Source organism: Leiobunum rupestre, chromosome 10, assembly GCF_980474605.1.
Source record: "Leiobunum rupestre chromosome 10, qqLeiRupe1.1.hap1, whole genome shotgun sequence".
Classification (NCBI taxonomy): Eukaryota; Metazoa; Arthropoda; class Arachnida; order Opiliones; family Sclerosomatidae; genus Leiobunum; species Leiobunum rupestre.
Genome location: NC_143393.1, coordinates 29997726 through 30015213, shown reverse-complemented (window position 1 = coordinate 30015213; position 17488 = coordinate 29997726).

The following is a 17488-nucleotide window of genomic DNA, read 5'->3' as shown; positions in this document are numbered from 1 at the left end:
TTTCTTATATCTATGACTGGTCCAGTGTGCAGTTTATTAATTCAAAATTATCTACCGTATTATTAACCAACTGGTGTACGTGACCACTTAAATAATTCAAGAGTTTGGAGTCACTGTCCGAATAGACCAGTTTAGAAATAAACCTTTTTTCCAAGCCCCATGGTTGCAAATTCTGCCCATCTCTGCTTTCATACATGCGTGGGGGGGGGGGGGATGAATATCCTTGGTCAAAAACAGGGGTGCCTTAAAGGGAATATAACCTCTGGTATTTCTGTCGCCCTCCGAGGGTTCCAATATTGTCCGCTGCCTCCCGTGGCTTTTCATACATGCGGCGCTGATAATCGCTGATTGTGAAGGGAATAAAGGAAATTGATGGGGTCTTCCATAAAGAACGCGTTGGAGGTTCTATTCCCTTTAATGCGGTAATCTTCCCTCTATTTCTCTTCTATCTCTATGACCAAAGCCCCTCCCGCTCCGCCCAACCCTTTTAACACTAGTCTGTTTCTTGCATTTACTATGGCAGAATTGGAGCTAGTCGTACCTTAGGAAACTTAAGCGGGGCAAATCAGCTGGGTTAGATGATATCTACGGCAAATGTCTGCTAGCGCTTGGGCCTCAAGCCAAACTGGAACTCCTACACGTCTTTAATCAAATTCGATTAGGTAATTCAATAGAAATCGGATAACAAACTAGACCGATTTTTGAAATTTTGTCGCGTGGTCGGATTAGAACTTTTAAAAAACCCTGCCTTTGGGCCATGCTTTTCGTTTGGCTGGCAACGAAAGTTACGCCATCTGCGCCACACTGGTGAACTAACACTCCGGAGTTTTAAAAAATCCTGAGCGGAGCGACGCTTAACGGCCGGGAGAAAGCGTATTTTTCGAAATCCCAAACAGCGGATTTCAGACGCAAAAATTTATATACGCGTTTTGTTTTAGAAATTATCATCTTGAGGGTTTGTATCAATAAAGAAGTAATTGTTCTGTAAAATTTTGTAACAGTTCCAAAGAAAAGCAAAGGATCTCCTTGTTTAAGTTTCCAAAAAAAAAGAACGAACGATGGGAAAAATTAATTTATAGCTTTTTTTAGGCCTATATTTAATATGTGGTTTTTCAATAAACTTAGCTCTGAGAAATGGCTGATAATGTCGGAAGAAGCTATCTTTATTTGAAAGATGCGATACATTTACATCATAATAAAATATGCGCCCTACGTTTTGAGGATTCTTGTTTTATGAATAGTAAAACAAATAACAGACTGACATCAAACGCTATTCCAACAATATTTTCGAATGAATTTAAGCCAACAAGTAAAAATTGAGTTTTAAGTATTGTTTATTTATAAGTTAATTTAAATGAAACATATTTCCCAAGGGAATGATAATTTAGCTAGTTGCTCAAACGTAAAGGTTCCGGAGAACTTAGTAGAAAATTATATCAAGGTTCAAGGACTATCATAAAACAACTGGTACAATGAAATTTTTACATTGGTAACGAGGTCATAAGTTAAAACTCAATTTTCAAATAGAATCTAGTAAACGGTCTGTAGAAATGGTGGAAGAGCATAGGAACCAGGGGGGGCAAGGCCCCTCCCTAGAATTTTACTGTGAGGGGCAACTAATGTTATTGCCCCCTCCAACATTTTTGTCAGTTGAAATCTTCGCAAGGCTCAAATTATCATTTTAAAAGCATATAAAGCTTATAGAACCTCAACTGTGTTTAAATTTCAGTCTTTTCCCGCCAATTTATATAGTAAAAAATGTACAAATGCATTCGGAAAAGCTACACTCCATTAAAAATTCAAAAACATTCTCCAGACCCCTTTTGGTTTCACTTTGCCCCCTCCAACTTCTAGAACGTTCCTACGCCCCTGAAGAGCGCAACAATAGACCTACAAAAAGGACCTGTGTTTCAGTTGCAGCAAGTTCCAGCAAAACTATATCTACAGGACAGGATTGTAAACAGTTTCATTCAAAACAACTCTATTAAATTTTAACATGATTTATTGATTTTCTTTATCTGTGGAAATTCCTACAATTGAAATTCAGCAGGCTACTAAACCTAATATCGAGACAAATTCCTTCTTAACATTGACTTATATAAGACCCATATAATAATGATTATGATGAAAGTCTTCCATAAGCAAATAATTATAATCCCAGGGCATGTTCGGAGGAAGACTTTCAAATTTGTAAAAGTTCACTTGAAAGCCAAGGGCCTGGAAAACAAAACACACTATCTTACATTTCAGGATATGTCTTATCTGGTTGTAATAAAAATCACAATTGTGAATCATGCAAAACCAAACAAACACTCAACCAGTCAAATATATTAGCATCATTTAAGTCTCGTGATACATCAACATTCAGTGGCTTGACAATACCAACTGAAAGATTCCAGAGCTACGTATCCGAGATCAAGGACACGTTTGATAAACGTTTCCCAATGGTAATACAAATGAATAAAGTCAAAGAGAGGATTACCAGAATTATTTCAAGAACAATCGATCAATCTTGGTTTATTTCAAAAGATGAGATCCATCAGCATGTTCCATGTGTTGATTACTTGAAAGAAATAATAATTTTTTTTGTACAACTTTCATTCGTAGTACATTGGAAAAACATAATTTAAACCACAAGTATGACAAAGCCCAGAAACATCTAGATCGCAAATTACTTAAGGTTCAACATTAACAAATACTTACCAAAAATTTTAGTCGTTAACCATTTCGATAACATATACTTGGATTAATAATATTCCAATTATTTATCCCAGAAATACCCTTGGATTAATGATCATTAATTTAACCTCTGGCCCTGATTCAAGTAACAAAGGTCTAAAATAACATAAAAAATAGTTAATATATGAACTTTCTTAAAATAATTTAATATAATTAATTAAAAACTTTTTATCTTATCTTAATAAATTATATTGAAAATCCTCTAAGCAATCGTATTTCTTTATTAAAGCTGCACATATGATTCATTGAATTTCATTCAAATTTCAAAACGTAAACCTACTACAAATATACAACCGACCATATTCCTATTTACGCCAAGCGGTGAAAAGGGGGAAGCTCATCGGGGGACAATGGAGTTTTTGTGCGGGCCTATTAGATTCAGAGGGCTCTGACCGATTATTGAGTAGTCTCTGATCGTAGATTGTTAAAATGGCGGCGTCGTTACACTCGTCGTTTGTTTTGACAGTTTTTTGACTGTTTCCATTACGAATGTTTGTCGTACGATAAAGATAAGTTATTTATTTTATTCTTTTATACTTGCACTTTACTTGGAAAAAATTCTAGAGTAAAATTTGATTTCTATCGTTTTTCCCCCCGAAATATTTCCCCTAAGCCTGGGCATATAATGCATGAAATAGAATTATTAAAGCCACTATAAAACCATCATGGACTAATTAATTAGTCCATGAAACCATGGAACAGTAGTGATGATCAGGAAACATTTCTATCAAGGACTTGGAAAATCCCATCCCACAAGCTGAAGAACCAATTATTGATTCCCAATATGTATTGGATCTGACTATAGTACTATATCACTGGCAACTTAAAGTACCAATTTGTTTTTCAAACTGAGGCAAAAAGGGGAAATTGACTTAAAATAAATTTCTATGCAGCGATAAAACAATTACATTTTATACTGGATTTCCATCCTATGAACAATTTTGTGCTTTCTACCAATTTTTGTTGCCCGAGGCAGCCTCCGTATCATACATTGGCCAGGAGGGTAAAACTAAAGAAGTGCTTGATGAGATAGCGAATGTTAAACGTGGTCCAACAAGATAATTAACTCCTATGGAGGAATTTTTCATTGTAATAGTGCACCTCTGTAAAGTTATTATTAAACTAGGAGCAACAAACACAAGGAGAACGCAGCTAGCCTTTAAACACGCTAACGAAGGGTTGTGTACGAATTTCATTGGACGAGCGTCACTAGCCTTTACGCTGAACGTTTTACGGGCGTGGGGGAAGACAATTTCCGAATTTTTCCCTTCCAACGGCAGCAGGCGCTAAAGCGTCTAGCCAATGAAAAATGTACGCAAGAAAATCCACGACTTTTGACGGGTTGCGTTCTCCTTGTGTGGGGTGTTGTGTTTGTTGCTCCCAGTTATTAAAGTAAATATACATTTGGAAAACTAAATATTTTATTTTGCTTCATTTTGTACATAGTATCACAATATTTGAAAATAAAAAAACAATCGAAACTTAAATTCTGATTTCTCAAATTTTTTTAAATATCTCTCTACCACATTAGCTTTTTAATAAAATATGTATTGTGCAAAACACCAGTTGTTGTATGGCTACATTATCACGCTTCTGCCCATTTCATTCTAACATCTTCATCAGTTGGAAATAATGATTTTGTGGACTGTTCCCTGGTGTCGCTATACTTTAACCATTCTGCAACATTGCAAAATACCTTCAGACTTAAATATTAAAAGATCTTAAGCCAAAAAAAGTTAAGTTTAAAAAAATATAAGTTTGCAATTTTTAATAAGACAAAAAGGGTTTTATATTAATAGTAGTCCTATTATTAATCCAAGCTTAAATAACCCTATAGTTCCTGCAATATTTGCCTAGGCTTAAGGAAAATACCTTGGGGGGGAAAACGATAGAAATCGAATTTCACCCTAGAATCTTATTCCAAGTAAAGTGCAAGTATAAAAGAATAAAATAAATAACTTATCTTTATCGTACGACAAAAATTGGGATTTTTTAATTATAGGTCCCTGAGCCCAATTTTTTTTATTTTATTTTTAAATAAAATGTTAAATTGCTAGGGATTCAATGGTGCAAATATTTTTTTGTCGGAAACAATTATTCGTGGAGTTATGGAAATTCAAAGTTAAGCCTTTGTTCCCTATGTTATTGAGCAGTGCACTGAGTATTCGAGTGGGGATTTTTTAACAATAGGTACTTTTTTGGTTTGTTATGTGTCAAGGATTACAGTAATGCAAAAAGTTTTAACTAGCAATTTATTATTTAAAATATATGATCAATGTAAAATTGTTACTTGCCAGCAATTTTTTATTTTTTTTTAGAAGCTCGTTATGAGCCATTGTGACGGGTGGGACAATACAGTCCGCTCGTCCATTTGATTAATCAGGTGCGAGATATGTGTTACGGCCACGCCAAGGGGGGGATACTGGGGGATAGGGTTGGGACACCCGTGGCGGAAGTATGACAACCACCCGTTGGGGGATTAGTGGTCGTCCTCACACGGCCTTCCACAAACTCTGCCTCCCGGACGCCTTGCCAGCAATTTTTACAATGGAAAATACGACATATTTCGAGATTTGTGTACGTGTTAGATGAGGTAGGACTGAGGACGAGGACGATTCTTTAAATTCCTAGATTTTAATCCTTGTTGGATAACGTATGACTGATGACGAAAAAGAAAAAGGCTTAAATGCAAACCAGTACTAACTTTTAAGGGTTGATAATTAGTATTTCAACGCTTTTCTTAACCATACAATGTCATATGATATGTCTTCTGTGTGATGTTGACTTATACAACGTCGAATTTATTCTAAGTATTGGCGCCTAACGGCGCCGCGGACTCACTTCGCTCGAGCGCTGGGGGCGCGCGGCGCCTCCCCAACCCCATACTAAAAAAAGCTATGGGCCATCTATAACGCAACCTAGAGGACAGCACCAAGCCTGACGCATCAAGTATCGTCAACCCGATATTAACCCAACTAACTTAGTAATAGAGATAACCTAACCTATTTTCCCCGCCAAAACCCCTAAAATGCGTTGAAATACGGCGAAAATACCTAAAGTAAAAAAATAAGTTAGTATTGTTTTGCATTACCACATTTTTCTTTTTCGTCATCAGCCCCACGTTATCCAAAACGCTTTAAAATCTAGGAATTTAAAGAATCGTCCTAGGGAAAATTCACTGAAAAAGGCCAATGTTAAAAAATTCACCACCGTCAATCTGCCAGAAAAAAAGGGGGAAAGCAGTAAGAGACGTTTTCATATTTTAAATTCACCACCGTCAATCTGCCAGAAAAAAAGGGGGAAAGCAGTAAGAGACGTTTTCATATTTATATTCTGGATATCGCTGGACTCCTGCAGCACCAAAAATAAAATATCAAAAACCAAAGACTGAATTAAACAATATACATTTTTTTATAAACGAAAAATGAAACGTTTTTTCTAACTCTTAAAACTTAAAAAAACTAAGCGTTTTTAAAAATGAGGATAATTATATATTATTATTTTGGTTTATATTTTATATATTAATGTGTTTTCTTCTCCTAGCAGAACGATTTTCGCTATGATAGTTCGCAAATAGAACTGACTTCAATTTTCGAATAGTACTACAACTAATCTTACTCTCTATTATGCTTTTCGAGTTACTGTTTTCGAAACAGAATAATTTTTCCGTTTTTACTACTATTTGTACCCTTTAGAATGTTACCTTGTTTGTCGAGTTACCTCGCACGGTTTTCTAGAAAAATGATATTTAGCGTTATTACATAAGCGCGTCTAATAACCATATTACAAATTGAAGGGAGGGTTCAAATTTGGCCCTTTATAGCGCCTTAACCGCACATAGAACCGACCAGATATTAAAACCATTAACACTACTATTTGTACCGTTTAGAATGTTACCTTGGTTGTTGAGTTACCTCGCACGGTTTTCAAGAAAAATGATATTTAGCGTTATTACATAAGCGCGTTTAATAACCATATTACAAATTGAAGGGAGGGTTCAAATTTGGCCCTTTATAGCGCCATAACCGCACATAGAACCGACCAGATATTAAAACCATTAACACTACTATTTGTACCGTTTAGAATGTTACCTTGGTTGTTGAGTTACCTCGCACGGTTTTCAAGAAAAATGATTTTTAGCGTCATTACATAAGCGCGTTTAAAAACCATATTACAAATTGAAGGGAGGGTTCAAATTTGGCCCTTTATAGCGCCATTACCGCACATAGAACCGACCTGATATTAAAACCATTAACACTACTATTTGTACCGTTTAAAATGTTACCTTGGTTGTCGAGTTACCTCGCACGGTATTCAAGAAAAATGATATTTAGCGTTATTACATAAGCGCGTTTAATAACCATATTACAAATTGAAGGGATGGTTCTAATTTGGCCCTTTATAGCGCCATAACCGCACATAGAACCGACCAGATATTAAAACCATTAACACTACTATTTGTACCGTTTAGAATGTTACCTTGGTTGTTGAGTTACCTCACACGGTTTTCAAGAAAAATGATATTTAGCGTTATTACATAAGCGCGTTTAATAACCATATTACAAATTGAAGGGAGGGTTCAAATTTGGCCCTTTATAGCGCCTTAACCGCACATAGAACCGACCAGATATTAAAACCATTAACACTACTATTTGTACCGTTTAGAATGTTACCTTGGTTGTTGAGTTACCTCACACGGTTTTCAAGAAAAATGATATTTAGCGTTATTACATAAGCGCGTTTAATAACCATATTACAAATTGAAGGGAGGGTTCAAATTTGGCCCTTTATAGCGCCATAACCGCACATAGAACCGACCAGATATTAAAACCATTAACACTACTATTTGTACCGTTTAGAATGTTACCTTGGTTGTTGAGTTACCTCGCACGGTTTTCAAGAAAAATGATTTTTAGCGTCATTACATAAGCGCGTTTAAAAACCATATTACAAATTGAAGGGAGGGTTCAAATTTGGCCCTTTATAGCGCCATAACCGCACATAGAACCGACCAGATATTAAAACCATTAACACTACTATTTGTACCATTTAGAATGTTACCTTGGTTGTTGAGTTACCTCGCACGGTTTTCAAGAAAAATTATATTTAGCGTTATTTCATAAGCGCGTTTAATAACCATATTACAAATTGAATTGAGGGTTCATATTTGACCTTTTATAGCGCCATTACCGCACATAGAACCGACGACTTGATATTGATATTACTAACACAACTATTTTTACCCTTTATAATGTTACCTTGGTTGTCGAGTTACCACTTTGGTATTGATAAATCCATTGAATTTATAATAATATAATTTTAAGTGAAGAATAAAAGAACGTTTTTATATTTGCATGTATAAAACTTTTTTATGAAAGGCTAAGCCCGACGAAACAGGTCAGACGGTATTTAATTGCTTTTATTATTAAATAATAAAATTTTTATATATGCAAATATGACGACGTTCTTTTATTCTTCACTTATTATGAACGCATATAGTACCTGAACAACCCTCAAGCCTTAATACCATAATTATAAAATTGAACGGCAGTATTGAGATCTTCCATTTGGTAAATTCTGGTCCAATCGACTGCTTTTAGGTGACGATACAGAGATAAATAATTACCTTCTTTAAAAAGATACGTGTTTTTCCATTTCTTTGGTGATACGTTCGACCAAACCATATTACACAACCGCGAAAGCGGGATGGTAATGGTCTATATCAAAAGTGGATATTAAAACAAAAAGTATACTTTGATATTCGAATCCAGCCTTTGGCCGTACACCTCTTGTAATCTGAGGCCTCCCCTTCTCCCTATTGGAACTAACCAATCAGGATTTCGCTTTCTCACGTCATTTGTTTTTTTTTCTCCAAAATAGTAAGATCCGACACTAGCGATCCCAGCGTAGATTCTTTTCAATATCGTCCGTTTGAATAACTTTATCTAAGCCTTTTCTATTTGACGTTATGAGTTATGACTGCCCTAGTTTCAAAGATTTGTATTCCTACATCACGAAAATCTTTAAAAACTGTGAAAGTGTTTGCTGGTTTTTGCAATCTGAACTTTTCTTCCGCGGCATTTTATTAATATAAATTAATTTCGCGAATCGAAATCCTAACAAACACAAGGAGAACGCAACTAGCCTTTAAACACGAATTTCATTGGACGAGCGTCACGAGCCTTTACGCTGAATGTTTTACGGGCGGGGGGGGGGACAATTTCCGAATTTTCCCCTTCCGACGGCAGCAGGCGCTAAAGCGTCTAGCCAATGAAAAACGTACACATGAAAATCCACGACTTTTGACGGGTTGCGTTCTCCTTGTGTGGGGTGTTGTGTTTGTTGCACCTAGCTTATAGTAACCGACAAAGAAATTATTTTTGAAAAGTAAGATACGTGACCAATATCGGCGAATAGTTTTTTAAAAGAAAATTGTAAAAAAAAATCTTTTTAATTCCCTAAAGATTAAAGTTATACTGTATTTTAACTCTGATTCAATACAAATTTAAATTTAAAGGCGATTTAGTTTTTCTTTAATTATCCTAGGAAGCAAAATCTATCGGCTCTATATTTTTGTATAATTTGTTTCATTGTATAATTTGTTTTACTGTATGTATTAATGTTTGTGTGTTCATTTTATTTTTATAACCATTATTTGTAAATGGCCCCTAGCAAACTCTTCCAAAAGTAAAATTCCCCATCCTAAAAATTCCTGATTTCAAGCGGCACAAATTGATATATTATATTCTCTGACCCTTTCTACATGTAAAGTAAACCCCATCGAAAAATACTCCAGCCTCTCTGGCGCTAATATGTACTCGCCCGCTAATCCCCAAAACTTTCCATACCCTTTTCTCTAAAATGTTGGCCACCAGGGAAAAATGTTTCTTGGTAGTCTACACGACGCCTTTAAGGCAGAATTCTCATCGGGACTCAAGTGAATGGGTCAACTTTTAACCACCGTAACCACGTAGTAAATAAATCAAAGTTTTATACAAAATCTTGTACTTTCTAAATTAAGATAGTCCAAATAATAACCTATCTTCTAGATTTTTCAGTCGGTTTAGAAGATTAAGTAGCTCTCCCAAATTAATAGTTAAAGGCGCGGAAAAGAAGAATAAATTCGGAAGTCCTTTAACTAGATATTCTTCAATTTTAAAGCTTATTTTCGCATGTTCCTGCGCGATGACCGTCAATAGTAACCTTACGCAAAGGGTGATGGAAGCAATTTGGCCCTGAGAAGGGATCTCTCAGGTTACACGGAGCAAGGAAAGGGTGACGAAGTATATTTTTTGTTTTAATATCCACTTTTGTCTATATGTACAATTGGAGAGTGAACTCTTAAAACGACTTGCAATTTGTAAGACATAAATCCCAAATATTATCCTGATGATTTGTAATATTGTTTGTCTGCGAAAGGTTACAGATATTCGCCAGGTCGAAAACGAATTCGCTTTTTTTAGTTATATAATACGAACAATTAGTAACGTTCCAAGTAGACCAAGATACTTTTGGAAGATCAAAATCGCCCAGAAAAATTATGTCTCCTTGATAGGACGAACGAGTGTTTCTAAGGAAGGTTATGATAGAGGTCGGAGTAATGTTCAACTGTATATGAAGGGGGTAGATATATGTTGCCAATTCATAATTTGTTTTTGCTTTCTAGGCCTATTTCAAGCCTAGTGTACGAATACACTGGATCCCCTTCAATACAGCTATAAGCGTACCAGCTCCATGAGTCATTCGATCAGTTCTATGTATATTATAGTGTTGAGGAAATAAATCAATAGTAGATCTATCAGGCAATAACAAAGTTACTGTATCGGTAGATTTTCAGACACGACGTTTTATTATATTTCATCGGCTTTTGTTAAGAGCCCCAGTATACATATCTATATATATATATATATATATATATATATATATATATATATATATATATATATATATATCCATATATATATATATATCCATATATATATATATCCATATATCTACATATACATCCAGGGTGTTACGGATAAGAGTACCGAAACTTTTATAATGTGTTCTATGGGTCAATACGAGTTGAAAATGTCTAATGAACCACGGTCCTAAAATGTACCGTTTAGGAGATACAAGCTTTCAAAATTTGACCTAAAAAAACACCGAAATTCACGCAAATGTGAAATCCTTATTATGCCTTGATAACAATTGTGGTCTTAAAATGATCGGTTGTTTTTACCTCTCCGAGGGGACAAAGTCCCCTAGGAGGGGTTATACAACCACCGTGTCTGTCTGTGGGTCTGTGGGTCTGTCAGGCCTGCGAACGCGTTCGCATTTTCGGTGCAAAGTGTAATCACTGCGTACGCAGTTTCTCGAGATCTCTGCGTTCGCAGTTTCTCGAAGGGTTGGCAAAACCACCGTGTGACGGTGAGCGTTAGCGGATTAATTTGCGTTTTGGTTTGGATGGTGTTTTTTCGCTCACCGTCGTGACGGTTTGGTGTTTTACGTTTTTGTAGTGTTTATACGTAGGTTGTGAGTGTTGAATTTGTTGTATTTGTGTTCTGATGGTTGTGCATGTTGAGTCTGTTGTGTTTATATGGGCGTTTTCTCTCCAACTTCTTCTTAATGACTTTGGGACGGACCGAGTGCTGAGTGTAATGCTACCTCTCAACGTCCAATGGCAGGGTTTCCACCAGTTGTACACGGTATTCGTCTTAGTATCAATTTGCGATCGCATCGAGCGGGATTTGAACCCGAGACCTCCTGCTTGACAGGCGGACGTTCTACCACAGAACCACCGACACTTGTTACGCCTTATTGAAAATTAGACCTTCAGCTTTATCGGAAGCGTATTTAATAGAGTACGAAATAGAATTGAAATTGAAATTATTGCATCGAAGAAATTCTAATTTAGCGTTTCTCTATTGATTAAAAACAAATGCGCCACCCAGGTTTCGAACCCAGACCATTCGGCTTGGCAGTCGAGCGCTCTACCACAGAACCACCGATAGCTCCTTAGGTTCACTGAAATTAAGACACGCATCGTAAGCATAATAGGTAATAATGTCTTTTTTTATTAATGAATTTATGAAGGCCTAATCTGGTTTTTTTACGAATGAAATTTTAAAGGTTAAATCTTGTTTTAGCGCGGTCAGCCGAGATAAGAGGGTTAAAGGGTAGACTTTGTTACTTTTTGTTATTTATTTACGGGTATTCTTAACGACCTATATATAGTTGTGTTAATTCAAAGCTGATAATTTAACGTTTATTGCTTTAAGAGCTGGCGGTTAGTCAAGTGGTTCTCTGTGCTTTGTTGATGGTAAGGTTTTTGCTTCTTGTAAATATATTTGGTGTGGATATTTGGATATCTACGATTTCTAACGCAGTCAATGATTTCCTGGGTGTGCGAGTCATTATATGATATTGTAAATTGGACGGCATTGGTCTTTTTCATGCGGTATGTGTCAACGTCAACTGGAAGTCTACGAGCGTTGAAATAAAATGAGCGTTAAAGATGCGGCAAGTATTTCGTAAGCGAGAAAAATACAAATACCATCTGTAGATATTTCTTTCATTAAAATTTGCTTAGTATTATATTCAACTGATAAACATGTACTGTAAAAAGGGTTAAATTCAATTGTGCATTGTTTTAGTAAGTCTAACTCGCTGTTGTAACTACTTAATTTATAATATTCTGAATAAATTAAACTCGATTGTTTCGTCTCAATTATTTAAATTAAAATTAAAATTTTATACCGGGCAGGGTTTGAACCGAGAATACGTTTTTCGTAAATAACTCTGAATTGCGGAGATATCTTTGGGGGTCGTGTCGTGAAATTAATACCACTAGGGACCATTCTTCCGAGGAGAGGTATATTTTGGCTTGCCAACTTGTTTAGAGATAAAGTGATAAAAGGATCGCCGAATATTAAAAGATTATTACAATATCGTACGGAAGTATGCCCTTCCAGATTGTGAATTTACGAAGAAGCTTTAAAAACAAGACTTGTAATAGTTTTCGACGTTTAACTGTAACCTAGTCGTGTTTGATAGTACAAAAACCAGCAGCACATGGTTACACGCACCGTTCACATTATTTACAAGAGTTTTTCGAAATGCCCACCTTGAACTCTAATGCACAAACGACAACGTCGTAAAAATGATTGACGAACCAGATGTCTGGTGTGTTTCGAATGCATCGATAATACGCTGGCGCAAGTCGTCAACATCTCGGACCTCTGTTTTATAAACTACGTCTTTCAGATGTCCCCAAAGATAGAAGTCACAAGCGTTCAAATCGGGAGATCGTGCTGGCCATGGAATAGTTCCTCCTCGTCCTATCCACCTTAAAGGAAATGTCGCATCGAGGTGGTCTCTCACGGCACGGCTGAAATGTGGTGGTGCTCCATCGTGCAAGAACCACATCCGCGGCCTATAGTCGCTAACGGAACATCTTCCAGAAGCTCTATTTTTTTTGCTTTTTTAAAAATCTCTCAACTCGAGTAGGTTACATTCATATAATTAAATGTGTTAGGTGAGATATTATGAATGAAGATTTATTTGTTACTTTTTCTAAATCCCAAGAAAATACAGAATTCCGCACCCTAGATTCTAGAGCTTTCCGATTGACGGTTATGTAGTGAAGTGATTACCCACTTCCGTGACCTCCGAAAAATCGGTCTCCACCAGTTATTCATTGTTTCACTCCCGTTCATGGAACTGCACCAACTATATATATATAGCTATATTTACGACTTTACGTGGTAATTTTTCAGTCAGATAAAATATCAAAAAGGAAGTCGGCCCGACGCCGTTAGGCAGTTGGTCCAGTGCCTTTTGGTAATCGGTCTAGGGTCAAACAGTCAAGGTCGTACAATATTTGTCGGCCGACCATCGGCCACTCCCGATGCGGCTAGGGCATTTCGAACAGAAAAAGGAAGGTCGGCCAACGGTCGACCGATTATGCTTGGCTTTGTTCCTTTGACTGATATACATGTTGCCAAAAAAAATCAGCCAAATCGGACCATATTTTAAGGTCGCAACCAAATTCGAATGTTACTAGTACGTTTCAGTCGTTCACATAACTATAATATCTCCTTTATGCGGTGGTGTTAGTGTGGAAGCGTTTGAGTAATGGCGAAAACAACACGTCGTAGTTCCGCCAGTGTTTGGCTCATTGGGAAGCCTGATAGAGATTTATGTGGCTCACTGCTACCATCAAAAGGAGATGCATTGTCTAAGTTTATGTTCCACCATATGGAGGAGAAGCTACCCATAAGCGAAAGCCTGAAGTTGTCCGTCACAGCCGTTATCAAGTTTTGGAAAGCTGAAGAAACGTTTTGAAAGGTATGTGCAACTGAAGAAGGGCAGGACAGTTCAGAACGACAGCTGCCGAATGAAGGAGGACATGTTCAAAGGGGAAAGAGAGGATTTATCCAGCGCTAGCTTTGGCAGCAAGGACAAGATTCTAGCTGAAAAAGAGGCAAGAACGAGGAAACGATCTATGGCAGAAGATATCAGAAAGAATAAATCAGATGTAGAAAATCAACAACTATTTAAAATTGCGTCAACGTCTGCTGTCAATTCCTCAAATTCCCCTTTGTCGACGTCAGAAGATGAAAATTAATACCAGCCGTCAGTACCGATGTCTTCTCCTGCTACACACAATATAAAACAGACCAAGAAGTGGCGATGACACTTGACCGAGTCCACATCAGCGACAGAAAAGCTACGTTTATCATCGCGGCAACGGCCCAAGCTCTCGGACACGATTTACACAGTAGTGCTCTGCAGATCCGCCTCCGCTCGGCTCCGATGATAAGTCGGAGCCGTAGCAGGAGCCAAAACTCGGCTCCCCTAAAAAGTCAGCGCCGGAGCCGGAAGCAAAATCCTTGAGTCGGAACCGGAGCCGGCTCCGATTGCACTAATTACTTTTTAAGCGCATGTATATATTAAGAAAACACTAATGTTTCTGTGAAAGAATACACTATTGTGTTTCAAAAGCTAATCAAAACGTTAAATAAACTTCCCAACATCATCATTCATCAATTCTGAAAAAATATTTTATTTTATTTTATTTTATTTTTACAGAAGATAGATAACAAAGTTATCATTAGTATTTACCAAGTAATCAGTTCAGTGTACCACTGCTACTGCTAGGAATCGTAAATTCATTACAAACAAGTTGGCAAGCCAAAATATACTTCTCCTCGGAAGAATTGTCCCTAGTGGTATTAATTTCTCGAGATAACCCTTAAAGATAAATCTCCGCAATTTAGAGTTATTTGTTAAAAATGTTATCCCAGTTCTATATAAAATTTTAATTATAATATAAATAATTGAGACGAAACGACCAATTTTAATTTATTCAGAATATCATAAGTTAAGTAGTTACAACAGTACAACGTACTATAACAATGCACAATTGAATTAAAGCCTTTTTACAGTACAAGTTTATCAGTTGAATATAATACGAAGCAAATTTTAATGAAAGAAATATCTACAGAGGGTATTATAACGACCGTTCGCTTTTTGGTTTATAATTTTAACGGAATCGGGCCGATTTTAATTAAGCGATAGTTTATCGAAATTTTGCTAAAAGAATATTCCCTAAGGCCGCGCGATAAATTTACGAGAATAATTTCCCGTCGCCGTTATATCGAAAATTTATTTGATTCGGGATTTCCAGAATTGTAATGTTGTGGGCGAGTGATTAGGAAATAAAATGGCAACCAGAATTATGCAAAATTATAAATGTTTATTTTTATTCAGAACAGTCTATGGAACGTTCTAGATTTAACTTTCATCAATAACCCAACAATATATATCCCTTCTACGTAATTGTACAGAACTGGAACTCAAGTGTCTAAGACTAGATTTGTCTTAGTTCATCGTGATTGAAAAATAAACTAAAACACACTTACACTTAAGTAAATATCATAAATTATACTGAGTAATTTTAACTAAATTCAAACTACCTAACTATAAACTGTCTTAATTAACAGATGAGAGCTGTTCGCTACTAATTTCTTCCAATCTACTTAATTAGCCTCACAGGTTGAGTTGATAATTTCAAGGGTATAATTTGGTTATTCCAATTCAAAAATTAATAACAATCAATTTTATTTTACAGCTGACTTGAGTTAGTTCACAATTACTTTAACACTTTCAGTCTTAAACACGCACTGTTCATACACTTAAGTCCATTCACTCACGTTCCAAACGCGAAACACAATTTAACTCTTTTCTTGACCGAAGACCGAACATACTAATTAAAACCGCAAAGTTACCTCATAACTTTTGACCGACACCAGGACCCTGTCCTGTAGTAGTTCGTCTGACAGCCAAGAACTAAGAAAGACTATATCTTCTATATTGACGGCAACGGCCTTATGTACTTTTATTTTGTGTTTTTTGTTGACCCGTCGAGATTTGACTGAAGTTCAAAAATTGAAGAGATTATATTTTTTACCCGGTTTGATTGATAGTTCTCCGCACGGTGGCGCTATATTATTACTTTGATATAGTTTCCGCGGGAGTTTTGAATAATTATCCTTTTTCTAAGCGTTTTTAAAAGGTAACAATGAACTACTTTTTGTGTTTTAACGAAATTTTGTTAAGAATTAAACAAAAATTTAAAACAAAACAAAAAACCGTACCAAAAAATAAACAAACAAAGTTCAATAAACAATATTTGGGTCATTCCACGTGAAATCGACAAGCGTTGTTGCTCGATATTGACGGATTTCGCCCAAAATTTTTTCCATGGTTTATTTACGCTAAATATGAAGTCACCTGGAGTTTAGCGGGCTAATTTCAAAAATTTGAAAAGTTATGATTTTTTGAAATTTTATGCATTTTGGCTAGAGTTTCGTTACTTAATAAACTCCAGGCGACTTCATATTTAGGCTAAATGGGTGAAATCCGTCACTATCGAGCAACAACGCTTGTCGATTTCACGTGGAATGACCCATATACAGATATTGTATTAATCCGTTTATTAAAAAAACCCGCCTTATCATAATGGTTCCTTTACTTAAATATTTTTCCTAAGGAAGTCAATGGCTCGACGGTAACCATCCGCATTGTTACAATGCGACCCGAGTTCAATTCCTGATCACGATCAAATTTTACATTAAAATACTAAAATATTTAATTAAATATAAGATTAATATAATCTATAAATATTAAATAAATGTAAGATTAATATAATTTATAAATATTTAATTAAATATAAGATTAATATAATCTATAAATATTAAATAAATGTAAGATTAATATAATTTATAAATATTTAATTAAATATAAGATGAATATAATCTATAAATATTAAATAAATGTAAGATTAATATAATTTATAAATATTTAATTAAATATAAGATTAACATAATTTACAAATATTTAAAATGATGTAGAATAATTATAGTACCTAAAGTTATAACTTTGTAAAGGACATTCGCCAAAGCTGTTTTTTAGAAAAACACCGTAACTTAGCAAGCGTTGGTTAGAGTAAATCTCTTGCACGAGGCAGACCCGGGTTCGATTCCCGGCCGGCGCCAATGAATCGCAAATTGGTACTAAGACGAATACCGTGTACAATTGGTGGAAACCCTACCATTGGACGTTGAGAGGTTGCATAACACTCAGCACTCGGTCCGTCCCAAAGTCATTAAGAAGAAGTTGGAGAGAAAAAGCCCGTACAAACACCAAAGACTCAACATCCACAGCCATCATAACAAAAACACAACAAGCTCAACACCCACAA